Below are 17,015 nucleotides of genomic sequence, written 5' to 3'. Positions count from 1 at the left end.
GATCCATTACAATAATCAAACGATATACAGTAGGGGTCAAAAAAAAATTTTGACAGTATTTTTTCTTAGTTCTCCTGTATAGGAAGAACAAAAAAAAATACTATCCAAAATTTCTTTCAAACCCTCAGCATACCGTTTGATTACTGTAATAACCTATAGAATTACTTACATTTTTCAAACTATCTATAGTAGATAATCAATTAATCAATATACATAATTCTTTCATCTTTATAAAAATAAATAAATATACAGATACATTAGAATATATACATCAATCAACTGACGGGTTTATCGCTTCATGCAATACAAATTTTATTAAAATTAATACATAATTAATGCTGTCCGGCATCTTCCATCAACCTGAGTGCACTGGGTGCATGAGCGCTAGATGCCTTGGATGCCAGTGTGATCTGAGGATCGGATATGCCCAGACCCCATGTTTGCAATGCTGTTCGGGACTTTTCCTCGATCCGAGCACTCTGCATATCCAAACCCAAGTTTCGTGCATCTAATTAATTAATTATCTAATTAATTAATTAAATTAATATATAATTAATTTTTAGTAATGGCATTCTAGCCGTCACTAATGCTGTCACTAATAGTAGACAACATTAGCCATCGCTAATACTATCGCTAATACTCACAGCACTGATGCGGGGATGAATTGCAGGGCAGGGGTGGCGGGGCAGGGCTGAGGTGGCTGGCTTGGGGCCATAGGATTGGGGCAGTGAGGTCAAGGTAGGGGCCACAGGGTTGGCAAAGTCAGGCCACAGGTTAGGGGCGGTGGGGCTGCAGGGGGCGGTGAGGCCAGGGCAGGGGCTACAGGGCCACAAGGCCGCGAGTTAGGGGTAGCTGGGCCGGAGTGGGGGCTTGGGGCTCAGTGGAGTTAGACCACAGTCTGGGGGCGACGGGGCCGGCACGGGGCCACGGGGGGCGGTGGGGTAGGGGCGGGGCGGTGGGGCTACAAGCTGGGGGCAGGGGGCTGGCGAGGTGGGGTAGCGGGCTGCGGGGGCGATAAGGCAGGGGTCGTGGGGCCTACGAGGTTGGCTTGGGGTTGGGCTGGCATGATGACGATCGGCAGGGTCATAGCAGCCGCAGGACGTCAGAGAGGGGGGGTTGGGGGGGGTGAGGATGCCGGAGAGGGGGATTGGGGGGCGGGAATGGGAGAGAATGAATGGAGAAGAAAATATTTTGATTTTAAAAAAGACTATTAGTGATGGGAGAGGAAAATATTTTGATTTTATAAAAGACTATTAGCGACGGCAAACTTGCCATCGCTAATACCGTCGGTGACTATATTAGTGACGAAAATTTTTATTGCTAAAAATAAAAATCCATCGCTAATGCTTTTATCTGATTTTTAAAATATATTTTTTAAAATTATTAGTGATGGTATGACTTCCGTCGTTAATACTTTCGCTAACAACTTAGTCATCGCTAATACTGTCTCTAACACCATCACTAATAATCTTTTTAGCGATGGCAACATTGCTGTCGCTAAAAGATGTCGCTAATAACCTTCCACACCTTCACAAATATCAAAATATGGTATAATTTTAGAATTTAAAATTTATCTTTATCATTCATTATCTAAATAATTATCGTTAGAGTATCGTCACAAAAAATCACCTCGATCTGACAGTCCTAACTATATCGATCAACAAAATTCGATTTTGATGGCCACAAAAGACTGCATGATGATCTGATAGATAGAGACCATCGATGGATCCAAAAATTTATAATAATAATCTCGATGATATTTATAGTATATCATCAAAATTTTACTTCAATTAGATATCATTATCATGATCAATTTAGTATGAAATAATTTTGACTGTGTTAAATAAAAAATGAGTAATCAAAAGGCCAAACGACATCCTATTAAGATAATTTTTTAGATAAATGATCTTTACTACTATCTTAATCATTTATATGGTACTGATCAAAAAATCTAAACTACACATATATGAACCATCTACGTTAAACAGATCTTACAAAAGTACAAATATAATTACTTAAGAATTTTAAGAATGAGTATTAAGGGACATATAATTTTGGATGGTTCATATATGCATGTTTTGAATTTTATGATTATCACTGTACAAATAATCAAAGTAGTAACAAAGATTATTTATCTAAAAAATTATTTTATAATCAGATGTCATTTGGCCTATTGATCATACATTTTATATTTAACGATTCAAATTATTTCATGCTAAATTGATAATGACAATGATGTCTGATTGAAGTAAAATTTTAATAGTATGCTATAAATATCATCGAGATCACTATTATAAATTTTTAGACCCATCAGTTGTCTCTATCTATTAGATCATCATGCGGTCGTTCATGACCATCAAAATCAAATTTATTGATCGATATAGCTAGGGCTATCGGATCGAGATAGTTTTTTATGATAATACTCTAATGATAATTATTTAAATAATGAATGATGAAGATAAATTTTAAATTTTAAAATTATATCATATTCAAAAAAAATTATATTCTACATTGAGTATTAGCGATAGTCGTTACCGTTGCTAATACTCTTACTACCATTGCTAATAATTTTAGTAATAAATAATTTTTTTTAATTTTTTATGATAGTGATCACCATCGTTAATAGTATCGTAGCTAATGATTATTAGAGACGATATCTGTCATCGCTAATACTCTTTTCACCGTCGGTAATAATTTTAATATATAATTTTTTTTATTTTTTATGATGACGGATGCGGTCGTTAATAGTACCATTGCTAATGATTATTAGAGACAATAATTGCCATCTCTAATACTATTTTTGTCATCTCTAATAATTTTAATAAATAAATTTTTTTCTTTTTTGCAACGATGAATGTTGTCTCTAATAGTGCCGTCGCTAATGATTATTAGCAATGATGATATTGTCTCTAATACCGTTTACGCCGTCGATAAAACCTAATATTAGTGATGGTGAAAATGTCATCTCTAATAGCCATCGATAAAATATTTATTAGCGACAGAAGCATTGCCATCGATAATACCGTCGCTAATATGCATATTAGCGATGGTAAAAATACTATCACTAATAACTTAATTTCTTATAGTGCACTAGGCATCGCACCTGGTATGCCTTTGACCAGTCCGACTCGAGGGCCTTTGAGCTGCCAAAGAAGAGGAGGTTGTGGATGTAGAAGCCGAAGCTAGATCAGAGCAAGGGATGGAGGTAGCCAGCCCACTGCCACTTGGCATTGGCGCCAAAATCATGAATGAGGGGGAGCAGGGGGTAGGTTGGGTTGGGTGACTTGAGGCCTAGTAGTGGACGGTGGTGCCACCATTGAGGACAATGGTAGTCGGGTAGAGCCCGATGGTGGAGAACTTATAGTCATAGCATCGATCCCTCACGATAGTGAAGCTGAGGCACCGGGCCATCTCCTCGATGGCGGTGGCAAGCCAGAGGTCAGATCTCTAATCTTTGATCTAATGTTGGGTGCAATCGAATTCTGGGAATAAGCGATGGGAGGGAGAGTGGGCATGCAAGGAGGCCAATAAGCGATGGCGAATTTGGGCTAGGTTTGTTTTGTTTTTTGTTTTTGTTTTTGTTTTTTTTTTCCAACAACCTTCTTTAATTTTCCTAAATGCTAGTGGATGATCATTTCTTGAATCTCATTTCTTTTTGCCTTTTTTTTAACAACCCATTCCATGTGGGGTTATAATGCTCAAGCTCTTGTTTGTCGTCAATCTTTTCAAAGATATATAGAGTGCACAACTCTTTGCGTAGGTGTCTATGTTGGGAATAGTGTCCCAAAGTCAATCGTCAGCCTGTTGACGGTTGTACTCTTTTTGTATTAGTATATAAATTATAAATAAATAAAAATTATTTTGATATTTTTCATCATAAATTGTTTCATCTTCTAATGAACTCCTGTGTTGTGGTGAAGTCCTTAGGACTGTTTAGACTCGACAAAGGAGGATTTGTCGTTAAGTCGTTAAATCTGTTCGCGACCAAATGATACATTGTTACCAAGAACAATAATGTTTATCGAGCATAGATCATTGTGTGCCATATAGGTTGGTTGTCCTCTTAACCAAAGAGTGTGGAGACACTGGTATGGCATACAGGTGAGATGTAAGGGTACATCTGCACTGAACGTGACCGACTCTGGAGCTATCTCTGCTATCAAGATTTACTCTGATAGGATATGGGTATAAATGTCCCTCCGACCTGAGACCATTACGGTGACTTGCAAGCAACTCACTGCACTTAGACACTGGACTACCTGAATTTCTAATTCAGTGACGGAAGGATGCTGGGTGTAGTCAAGTACTTGACTTATCGGTGCGTGTGTCAAGATGGGATTGATCACTCCAGTTCAGGAGCTGTGTACAGTCATATTTTAATTTAATAAAATCTTGGTCAGGGTAGTCCTAGTGAGGAGTCACAAGACTGTTTGAGTTGAGCACAATTCGGATGATCTACTAAGGGTTGACAGTTTAACCCTGAGTCATCCTAAATACAGGGGTCAAAAGGGATGAATTATACAATAACCATATTCACGTAGGTTTTGAGTGTTGCGATTGTGACTATTCGACCTATCCGAATGTTAGGTACCATTGCTAGATGGTCACTTCGATTAGTACAGGAATTAATTCCTGTGCTACCGACTTAGGTTTGAACCTACGGGGTCACACACATTAGAGGTTCCTATTTGATCTGATGGCTGATGAAGAGTCATAATGTTCATGGACTATGAGTCCTATGTGTCTGAGACTCTGTGATCGAGAATTAGGATTCTCTGATCATGAGTCCCACACATTTTGGGTACCGGGGTCAAGAGTCCCACTGGTTTGGGACTTTTCGATCAGAATTTCATATCGATGAATTCTGATGCCCGATTGCCCATCGGATTTGGACTCAATATTTATGAGAGGTTTAATTAGTGATTTAATTACTAATTAATTTAATTTGATGGAGTAATTATTTTTGGATCAAGTTCAATTGAATTGGATTCACTTGGGTTTGACCCGATTAGGTTAAGAGTTGACCTAATCGTCGAGATGGTTTGGTCCCTGATTTGATCAGGGGTTGGGCTTAGTCAATTCTTGATTTGATTAGGATTTTATTGAGCCTAATTAAGCTTAATTAAGTTGGGTTTAATTTAGTCTAATTGTGCTTAACCTATTTTGATTAGGTTGGTTCAATTAAGATTAAACCACCATTTGAATTTGAATCCCTGTGCCACTTCATATCTCTGCGCCCATTTGAATTCACGAGAAGAAACTTCTCATGAATTTTCTCTCATGCAAAGCCCTTCCCATGCCCCACATTTGTGCACCACATAGGTGGATAAGGATGGTTGGTTGGCCATTCAAATTCAAAACAAAGTTTGAATTTGAATGAGCAACCAATCCATGCGCCATGTCCTTATCCTCTTTAGCGCCCCATATCTTACACGAGAAAGAGTTTCTCGTGAAACCTTTCCACGCACAAAGTAGCCACGCACCTTCTCTTCTCACGCCCAAGTGGATAGGGATGAGTTGGTTTGCATTTGAATTCAAATTTGATTTGAATTCAAATGTGCAACCATTTATCTTTATCCTCTCACGCGGATAAGACACATTTTGAACTATTTTAAAAGAGATAGGGAGGTGGGGCGTGCGTAAAAATTTTTTGAGAGAGAAAGTGGGGTGTGAGGAACCCTTGTGCATGAGTAGGAAGTCTAAAACTTCTGAGAGAAAAAGAAAGAAAAGAAAAAAAATTGGGTGCATGGATTTTAGTGTGTTCCCTAGGGTTTCAGCCTGGGGTTCGGGAAGTAAGAAGGTGAGCTACGAGTATCGTGAGCCCACCAAATTTTAGAGAGAGATTCATCAACCTCTCAAGCACACTTGTTGATGATCTGGAGCATCCAAAGAGTCAACAGATATCGATCGAAGGAGTTTGATCAGCATCGACCGTCGAAAGGGCTCTACAACGAGCTAGCACTCGTGAGGAGCCGATCAGAGCGGAAGCTTCGTGTGGATGATCCACAGAGGCCAGATATGCTGTGTGACTGTGTTACGATGATCAGATCCTTTCGATGGGGATCAGATTACGGAGATCGACTACCCGCATAAAGGTATTGCGTTCTGAACATAGAACAGTAAATTATTTACTGTTCGAATTTGAATTTCAAATTTAAATGCATGCATGCTATATATCATATTTAGATCCTAGTGTAGGATAAATATATGTTAATTAATTAGATTAATTAATTATTTTCACTATAAAATAGTGATTTTAAAAAAGTTTTAAAATTATCATTTTACCCCTGCACTCAAATTTTGCATCAAATGGTATCAAAGCGGATTCTAAGATATGATATATGAATTTGCATGCATAGATTAAGTTGTAATCTAAAAGTTCAAATTTGAAATTTAAAATTCAAAATTCAAAATTTGAATTTTGAAAGTTGTTTGAAATTCAAAATTCAAAAATTTAAAATTCAAAATTCAAAATTTAAAATTTGAAATTTGAAATTTGAAATTAAAAAATTTGAAATTCAAAATTTGAAATTTAAAATATGAAATTTGGTTGAAATTTTAAATTTAAAATTCAAAATTTAAAATTCAAAATTTGAAATTCAAAAATTTAAAATTTGTTTAAAATTTGAAATTCAAAATTTAAAATTTAAAATTTAAAATTTAAATTTTGAAACTGGTATATTTAGATATACTTGATCCAAGTAGCAAGTAATCTAATTGGGTTGGTTGCCATGGTCGTCCGATCATAGGAGAAAAGTAGGGTTTAAAGGCCCTCTCCTTCCATTTGATGGGGTCTCTTATGGCAGTAGGGGTGTCGTTGCAATTATATCCCATGTAGATGAAGCAGTAAAAGGATTTAATTATAAAGGTTCAATTGTAAAATTTATCATGAATGTATTAGATTAGATCTAAAGGAATATTCATGATTTATTTTGATTGAGTTATTTTCTATTATGAAATTAGCAATAAGATTGCTATTTATGAAATGTGCTGATCTATTTGTGAAATGAGTCAACCTATTTAATGAACAGAAAATAAAACCTTTCAAATTTGAAAATTATTTTTGAAATACCAAACCCTGACCCATCAGCCCAAATACTTAATTAAAAGAATTAAGTGTTGTCAAGTTGGTCTAGAATTATGAATTAAAATCTAAGATAATTGCATAAACTTGTGGGTCAATGGGTTAGATGGATTAGGTCCATAATTAGGTTAGACCTAATGTTAGCTTAAAGAAATGGACTAAATTAGAGTAATTGGTTAAATCTAATCAAAAGTTGAATTAGATTAGGTCAAGGACACTCTAGACTCAACTCCAATAGTTGTAGTTGAATGGGTCCATGTCTTTAACTAGATCAAGATGGACTTAATTCATGGCTACGCAGTGGAACCCTATTTACTAAGTTGATCAAATTAAAACTAATGAATCGGTTGGTGTCTAAGGTAAGTTCGGCAGTTTGACCAGTGGTTCTTAAGTGGGAGCTACTCGCATTGATTTGATCTCTGACGAGTTAATGGCATATCCCCACCACTGATCTCACTTTTCTGGCCAACCTGGTGACTTAGGTTTTGATTAGATCACTTGATGATTAGGGCTCATCCATGTCATTAGGTAAATTAGTGTGACTGATTTAGGTACTCCTAATACCGGCTTTAATTAAATCTTTTTTAATCTGACTTGGTGAAGTCAGTGGGAGGATTGAAATTGACTGATTAATTTCTTCTCTTCTATCCTTTAAAAAATTCTCAAAAATTATTAGGTCCCTAAAATGATTAAGTTAAATTGATAACTAAGTTATAGCCTCCCATTAAGTGAGTGATAATGAGTCCATTAGTTTAATAATCACTGGAGGCCAAAGGCCTGGTGCTTATTGACTAATAGAATTATCATTCATAGTATGATAATTTGATTGAGTCTTTCTGATGGTGGTCAGGTTGGCCGGCCAAAGTCGGGCCTGATCATTTATTGGTCCGATTCACTAAATCAAGTCATGTTAATGGTTGGACCTAACCAGATCTTTTCAGTGGAGACCAAAGCCTACTGATTAGGTTCTGGGGCAAAATTAATTACTAGAAGTTGTTTAGAGAAATAACTGGTTATGAACCTACCCATAGATGCACATGGGTTGACCAACCAAAGTTGGGCTCGTGTGTAGTCTGTGTAGATTTTAGTACCCACTAAGGAATTAAAGTAATTCTTCAAATTGGAGGTTGAGGCTACTAGTTCGTAAAAATATTGGGAGAAACTTTAGACTAAAGTCCAAGTCTTTAGTATTAATAATTTATATACTAATAGAGGTCTGATTTTTTTTTATGCAGCTATGGCCACTACCCTACACTCCAGTCATTATTAGATAATGACAAGCTCATGGGATCGAATTTCAATAGCTGATATTGAAAATTAAAAATCGTCCTTGAGCATGAGTGGATCCTTTATATAGTAATAGATCCGGCACCTGAGGAGCCAGCCCCGAATGCTAGAGGGACGGTTCGAGACACTTACCAAAAGTGGCTCAAGACCGCACCACTGTTCGGTGCATAATGCTGGCGGTAATGAATGATGAGTTCAGCCACAGGTTTGAGAACGTCCAGCCGCAGGAGATGCTTCAAATGTTGAACGACTCCTTTGGCATGCCTGATGACGTTGAAAGGCACAAAACTAGTTGTGCCATTTTCAATGCTCGGATGAGGGATGGGGCCTCAGTCACCGATCATGTACTGTACATGATCGAAATGATTGAGCACCTAAGTAAATTGGGCTTTCCCTTGCACGAGCAGCTCGGTAAGGATGCGATCTTTAATTCATTGTCCAAGTCCTTCCTCCCCTTCCTTACTCATTTTCGAATGACAAAGCCTGCAGTGAACTACCACGGTTTGTTGGGGTTGCTGCAAAACTTTGAGAAGGACCACCAGCTTCATAAGGAGTCGGTGAATGTTGTGGGAGGGTCTTCTTCTGATCGTCGACCCTTTAAGAAAGGGAAGAAGAACAAGAAGAAGAAGAATAAGAAGGTGCAGTCGCATGTTGGGATGTCTGCACAGGGTCAGACCAAGAAGTGCAAGCCCGACCAGAGCCAGGCGGAGTGCTTCTTTTGCAAGAAGCAGGGGCATTGGAAGAGGAACTATCCTCTATACATTGCCTCCCTGGATCCAAACAGACTGAAGAAGAAGCAAGGTAATTATATGATAACACCTTGCAACTTTTCTATTTGTGATACTACTGCCTGGGTATTGGATACCAGAAGCCCTTATTATATTTGCAATTCGATGCAGGGTCTGCAGGTCAGTAGGAGATTTGATGACGGCGAGAGGTTCCTGAACGTTGGAGATGGAAGCAAAGTTTCAATTCTAGCTTTAGGAATCATGAACCTTGTAATCAATTTTCGTAATGTAATTCTGAGTGAATATCACTATTATCCAAGTTTTTTATTAAATATTATTTCTGTAGGCCTTTTGGCCATGTACGGTTATCAATTTTTAATAAAAAAAAATATTTACAATATCATTTTGAATGGTGTTACAATATTTGTTGGACAACTAAATAATGGAATTTACTTACTGTCACAGCCTATTAATGTGGTTCAAACCTCCGATAAATGTCCTAGAATAAATAATGTGTCAGAAGTCTACCTTTGGCACTGTAGGCTAGGTCATATCAATAAGAATAGGATAAATAGGTTGGCTCAAGAAAGAATTCTTGAAGTTGGTGATTGTGAATCACTTCCAACCTATGAGTCCTATCTTCTTGGAAAGATGACCAAATCACCTTTTACTGGAAAAGGTGAGCGAGCCAGTGAACTCTTAGGTCTGGTACATTCTGATGTATGTGGACCCATGAGCTCAAGTGCAAGAGGTGGATATTTCTACTTTATAACCTTCACAGATGACCTATCGAGGTATGGGTATGTCTACTTAATGAAGCATAAGTCGGAGTCATTTGAAATGTTCAAACTATTCTGAAATGAGGTAGAAAAACAAACTGAGAAGTGTATTAAAACTCTTCGATCTGATCGAGGAGGTGAATACCTTTCCAATGATTTTCTGATATATCTTGGAGAGAATAGAATTCTCTCTCAGTGGACTCCTCCTGAAACACCACAGCATAATGGTGTGTCTGAAAGGAGGAATCGAACCTTGTTGGACATGGTTCGATCCATGATGGGCTTTGCTGGTCTATCGATCTTCCTCTGGGGTTATGCGCTCGAATCAGCTTGTTACCTTCTAAATAGGGTTCCGAGTAAGTCTGTAACCAAAACACCATATGAGATATGGATAGGACGTAAGCCAGTACTCTCGTACCTTAGGGTTTGGGGGTGTCCGGCTTATGTTAAATATTTAATTACGGACAAGCTTGGACCTAGGTCTGACAAGTGTAATTTCATAGGGTACCCAAAAGAGACCAAAGGGTATTATTTCTACCTAGCTGATGAGCAAAAGGTGTTTGTCAGCCTTAAGACAATCTTTTTAGAAAAGGAGTTCCTTGGTGAAGGGACTGTTGCCTCTGAGGTCGAACTTGAGAAAGTTTGGCAGGTGGAAAAACCGACACAAGTAGCTGAATCTGAATCGGATTTGGTTAGATCAAATTCGGAGCCCATTGTTCCTGCACCCTTAAGGCGATCTGGTAGAGTACCATGTCAACCGGATAGATACTATGGTTTCTTAGTCCGGGACGGTGATCCTGTCGAACTTGATGAAAATGATGAGGATCCGATCACCTACATGGATGCAATGCAGAGACCTGACTCTAAGAAATAGCTAGAGGCCATGAAATCCGAAATGGAGTCCATGAAAGTCAACGATGTGTGGACATTGGTTGACCCACCCGAAGGAGTAAAACCCATAGGGTGTAAGTGGGTCTTCAAGAGGAAGAGGGGCGCAGACGGAAAGGTGGAAACCTATAAAGCCCATCTGGTTGCCAAGAGATATCGTCAACGTTATGGTATAAACTATGATGAGACATTTTCTCCTGTGGCAATGCTCAAATCCATTCGGATTATGCTTGCGATAGCTACCCATCTGGACTATGAAATCTGGCAGATGGATGTGAAAACAGCTTTTCTAAATGGAGAGCTGGATGAAGAGGTGTATATGATACAACTTGAAGGATTCACATCCACAGATGAGTCTAAGGTGTGCAGGCTACAGAAGTCCATTTATGAACTTAAGCAGGCATCCCGGAGTTGGAACATACATTTTGATAGGACGATCAAGACGTATGGATTCATTAAGAACGGAGAAGAGCCCTGTATTTATAAGTGGGCTAATGGTCCAATAGTGGTATTTCTTGTATTGTATGTGGATGACATTCTCTTAATCGAGAATGATGTCCCTGCATTACAGGGAATAAAGATTTTGCTGTCATCATAATTCTCCAAGAAGGATCTGGGAGAAGCTTCCTACATCCTAGGGATGAGGATCTATAGGGATAGATCTAAAAGGTTGCTCGGTTTATCCCAATCCACGTACATTGATACTATGCTGAAGAGGTTCAGCATAGAGAATTTCAAGAAAGGCTATCTACCGATAGGCCATGAAATTTCTCTCTCGAAGAGGGATTGTCCGACAACACCTCAAGAGAGAGAGCGTATGGATAGAATTTCATATGCTTCGACAGTGAGATCTATCATGTACACCATGACATGTACACGACCAGATGTGGCATACTCACTAGGGGTAGTGAGTAGATACCAATCTGATCCATGGGAGAATCACTGGAAGGTTGTTAAAACCATCCTAAAGTATTTAAGAAATACTAAGGACCAGTGGCTTGTTTATGGTGAATCGGACTTGAGACTTATAGGGTTTACAGACTCTAGTTTCCAGTCTGATCATGATGACAGCAAGAGTGTGTCGGGATTTATTTTTACCCTTAATGGTGGGGCTGTCTGCTGGAAAAATTTCAAGCAGCATACTGTGGCTGATTCAGTTTACGAGGTGGAGTATGTCGCTGCATCAGATGCTGCCAAAGAAGCAGTGTGGTTGAAGAAATTCATCATCGAGCTCGGAGTAGCACCCTCCCTTGTTGGTCCAGTTCTGCTCTACTGTAACAGCTCTGGAGCCATTGCTCAGGCGAAGGAACCAAAGGCACACCAGCGGACGAAGCATATTCTGCGCTGCTACCATCTCATCCGAGAAATCATGGATCGAGGAGACGTCGACCTTCAGAAGATCGACGGGAAGGAGAACCTGACTGACCCATTCACTAAAACCATTGCGGTGAAGGAGTTTGACGACTTCAAGTCGAAGATGGGTATTAGATACTGCACCGATTGGCTTTAGGCCAAGTGGGAGATTGTTGGAAAAAGTGTCCCAAAGCCAATCGTCAGCCTGTTGATGGTTGTGCTCCTTTGTATTAGTATATAAATTATAAATAAATAAAAATTATTTTGATATTTTTCATCACAAATTATTTCATCTTCTAATGAACTCCTGTGTTGTGGTGAAGTCCTTAGGACTATTTAGACTCGACAAAGGAGGATTTGCTGTTTAGTCCTTAAATCTGTTCGTGACCAAATGATACATTGTTACCAAGGACAACAATATTTATCGAGCATAGATCGTTGTGTGCCATATACGTTGGTTGTCCTCTTAACCAAAGAGTGTGGAGATACTGGTATGGCATACAGGTGAGATGTAAGGGTACATCTGCACTGAACGTGACCGACTCCGGAGCTATCTCTACTGTCAAGATTTGCTCCGATGGGATATGGGTATAAATGTCCCTCCGACCTGAGACCGCCACGGTGACTTGCAAGCAACTCACTGCACTTAGGCACTGGACTATCTGAATTTCTAATTCAGTGACGGAAGGACGCTGGGTGTAGTCAAGTACTTGACTTGTCTGTGCGTGTGTCAAGATGGGATTGACCACTCCAGTTCAGGAGCTGTGTACAGTCGTGTTTTAATTTAGCAAAATTTTGGCCAGGGTAGTCCTAGTGAGGAGTCACAGGACTGTTTGAGTTGAGCACGATTCGGATGATCTACTCAGGGTTGACAGTTTAACCCTGAGTCATCCTAAACACAGGGGTCAAAAGGGATGAATTATACAGTAACCATATTCATGTAGGTTCTGAGTGTTGCGATTGTGACTATTCGATCTATCCGAATGTCGGATACTGTTGGTGCAAAAATCTGCTTGCGTCGGAGAAGCTGGAGTCGGGGAAGCCGCGGTCGCCGTCGGGACCTGCAAGGGAAGTCTAAACCGGAGGTGGGGTTGCTCCGGCAAGACCCTCCGACGCTCAAGTCAGTTCTCTGCCTCAACAAGAATGGAGTGCTCGAACGGAGAATTTAGCAGAGTTTTGAGATAAGAAAAATGAGCTTAGAGAATAACGTATCTGGGTCCCCCTTTTATAGGCGGAGGGGGCAACGGATTGATGGCGATATTTGTAACCGTCTGGTAGTGGGCCGCCAATGGTCAGGGGAATTTATTGCGAAGGGTAGTGGGGTAGACTCGTGGCTATTGTCATAGCCTGCCATGTAGGGCCTGTTGCGGATAGTGGAGCGACGTCCGTGGTCGCTAGTTGTCAGCGAGTAGTGGGATCGTGCAGCACCTGCCGCAGGGAGCGGAGCAGAATCGTGGCCGTTTGGCACAGCCTGTCAGAAAGTAATGGGTCCGCCGCAGGGGGTGATGGAGCCGTGCGGAATCCGCTATAGGATCATGGTTGTTATTGTGATCTGCCAAGGGGTGCGGATCTGTTGATCGAGGCTCGACAGCGGTAGGAGTCCGGCCTCTGTAGAAGTCTGGGAAGGATCCTCCTTTCGGTTGGGGTTGTAGGTGGAGTCCGGCTCCCGTAGGAGTCCGGACGGAGCTTACCCGCAGTGGATACTGAAAGCGGAACCCGACTCCCATAGGAGTCTGAGCGGAGCACTCTGCAATCAAAGTTAGAGGTGAGGTCCGGCTCCCATAGGAGTCCGGACGGAGCTTACCAGCAGTTCATACTGAGAGTGGAGCCCGGCTCTCGTAGGAGTCCGGGCGGAGCTGTGCAGCAGTTGATGTCGGAGGCGGAGCCCGGCTCCCATAGGAGTCCGGGCAGAGCTGTTCTGCTGTCGATGGCAGAGCCCGACTCCCGTAGGAGTCTGGGCGGAGCTGTTCTGCTGTCGGCGGTGGAGTCCGGCTCCCGTAGGAGTCTGGGCGGAGCTGTGCTGCAATTAAAGTTAGAGGTGAGGTCCGGCTCCCGTAGGAGTCCGGACGGAGCTTACCAGCAGTTCATACTGAGAGCGGAGCTCGACTCTCGTAGGAGTTCGGGCGGAGCTGTGCAGCAGTTGATGTCGGAGGTGGAGCCCGGCTCCCGTAGGAGTCCGGGCGGAGCTGTTCTGCTGTCGATGGCGGAGCCCGGCTCCCGTAGGAGTCCGGGGCGGAGCTGTTCTGCTATCGGCGGCGGAGTCCGGCTCCCGTAGGAGTCCGGGAGGAGCTGTGCTGCAATTAAAGTTAGAGGTGAGGTCCGGCTCCCGTAGGAGTCTGGACGGAGCGTACCAGCAGTTCATACTGAGAGCGGAGCCCAGCTCTCGTAGGAGTCCGGGCGGAGCTGTGCAGCAGTTGATGTCGGAGGCGGAGCCCGGCTCCCGTAGGAGTCCGGGCGGAGCTGTTCTGCTGTCGATGGCGGAGCCCAGCTCCCGTAGGAGTCTGGGCGGAGCCGTTCTGATGTTGCAGAGGAGCCCGGCTCCCGTAGGAGTCCGGGCGGAGCTGTTCTGATGTTGCGGAGGAGCCCGGCTCCCGTAGGAGTCCGGGCGGAGCTGTTCTGATGTTGATGGCGGAGCCCGGCTCCCGTAGGAGTCCGGGCGGAGCTGTTCTGATGTTGCGGAGGAGCCCGGCTCCCGTAGGAGTCCGGGCGGAGCTGTTCTGATGTCGATTCCGCCGAGGGTTTCGGCTGTGGGTATTTTATACCCAACACCAGTCTCCCTACTTTCGAGTTTGAATTTCAAGTGAAGGAAGTACACAGAGAGAAAGATGGGTACAGTCGGAACCGTCCCTTCGAATCCTGCGCACTGCCGCCTCCAGATATTTTGGCGTTTAATGCGTGTACGTCATAGCCCGCTTCTCGGTGAAGAGTCTTTTCGGAACCCCCATTAGAACGCGATCCCAAGCGTCGTGCTATGAGAATTTATGAGCGGTCAACCCTCGATAGCAACGAAGTGGATAAGCGCGACACGTGGCACACACCAGCTGGCCCGGGAATACTCACCGCCATAACTGCGCTAGGATCCGTCGGCTATTTAAACCCCTCAGTCCTTTCGTGGCTTCATCCTAGTGCTTTTCTTTCGTCTGAGAGTCTTGTTTCCCTCGCACCAGTCCTTGCCTCCTTCAGCCCCCAATTCTTCTCTGAGGGCCCCTACGCCATGTCCTCCACCCCGGAAGCCATTCTTGAGGGAATGTTTAGGGCTTGGAGGAAGGCGAGGAGGAGAATGGCTGCCAGTGAGAATCTCTGTCATTTTAAAGGGGGCCCGAGGAAGAATTCCTTCAACAACAGGGGTTTAATAACGGGGGCTGTTGGTGAAGCTATTCTGCCTGCGAATTTCGGAGTAGCAAGGCGGGGTGATATCGGTCAAGAGGGCAGAGCAGTCGTCATAAGCCATGACGGGATCCTTGACGCCATCGGGGCCGAGAGACCAGAGGCGGTCGGCGTCGACGGTGGGGCAGTAGAACTTGTTGCGGGGACGGTGAAAGTAGCGCCTGCCGACCTTGCCGGAGCAATTTGGGTGGCGGCTGTTGTGGGGCGTTCGGAGATGAGGCACATCTCTGACGTCGCTACCACTTCCGAGGTGACTCTGGTTCTTCTTGAAACAGGTCTTCGCTACTGCCACCGTTGCCCTTACCGTCTCCGGAGATCTATCCCACCCCTTTCCCGCCAGGGTTGGGACTTCGGAAACAGAATGAGGCGAGATGGGGTGAGAGCTGTTACACGCACTGGAGAACGCGACTGAGAAGGATAGAGATGGAGAGAGGAGTTCGTAGCGGCCTCCGGTTCGTCCTGCCCGAACCGTGCTTGCGAGACTTGTAATGACGTGTATCTTCTTTTTCTCTCTTTTTTTCTGACCCATCGGGTCCTGTAACGTATACTTTTGTTAAATGAAAAAGAGATTTTGGTACCTCGTCTGTATCTCGCGTTAAATAGTAGTCTGTCGAACTTCTTCATTTTCCTTTCTTTCTCTTCATCTGTGTCACGTCGTCCCAAGGTCGTCGGCGGCCTCTTTAGTGGGGTTATCGTTTGTCGAGCTACTTTTTCAGTTCTTACGCCGTTCGAAGATACCCAATTGCGATTCCATTGACGGCTGCGGGCTCGCTTGGGGCCCTTCGGGCCCGAAGTCCTCCCTAGGGCTTGAATTTGGGGGTCCAGGCTTCCGTTGCCTTCGGGCACTGTTTGCTTTCCTTTTTGCTTGGGTTTCTTCTCTGTTGAAGTCGGAGCTGAGTCCGGCTCCCTTGGGAGTCCAAGCGGAGAAATCCTCCTGAAGTTGTAGTAGCTTGGTTCTCGTAGGGGCCAGGGTAAAGCTTTCGTTTTCCTGCAACCAAAGTCCTAGGCAAAGTCCGACTTCCGTAGAAGTCCGGGCGTGGTCGTCCCGTAGCTGATGTCGTCGATGGAGCCCGACTCCCGTAGGAGCCCGGGCGGAACCTTTCGTTTCCCTCGGAGCTGTTCTGCAGCTGATGTTGGAGGCATTCTCCGGCTCCCATAGGAGTCCGGGCGGGGTCCTCTGCGATCAAAGTTAAAGATGAAGTCTGGCTCCCGTAGGAGTTCGGACGGAGCTTACCAGCGGCTGATACAGAGAGCGAAACCCGGCTCTCGTAGGAGTCCGGGTGAAGTCTTCTTTGTCGCTGGGACCCGGCTCCCGTAGGAGTCCGGGCCTTTCGTTTTGCTCGGGCCGGCGTGAGGTCCTCCTCGCGTTATTAGCCTGGCTTGCGGGGGCGCTTTAGGGCACTGTGGGGTCTCTCCCCCATCCGGTCTAGAAGGACCGGGCCTTTGACTTTGCTCAAGTTAGGATGAGGTTCTCCTCCTGTCCCTAACAGGGCTGTGGGGGCACATATG

The 17,015-nt window shown here is 43.2% G+C and overlaps 1 pseudogene; it reads right to left on the bottom strand.

The window, feature by feature from the left end:
• Positions 1-3,411, bottom strand: part of LOC105032274 (uncharacterized) — a 59,434-nt pseudogene extending 56,023 nt beyond the window's left edge.
• Between the last annotated feature and the right edge of the window lie 13,604 nt (positions 3,412-17,015).

This window comes from Elaeis guineensis, chromosome 1 (genome assembly GCF_000442705.2).
Source record: "Elaeis guineensis isolate ETL-2024a chromosome 1, EG11, whole genome shotgun sequence".
Taxonomy (NCBI): Eukaryota; Viridiplantae; Streptophyta; class Magnoliopsida; order Arecales; family Arecaceae; genus Elaeis; species Elaeis guineensis.
This window is presented reverse-complemented; position numbering and strand designations above follow the sequence as displayed.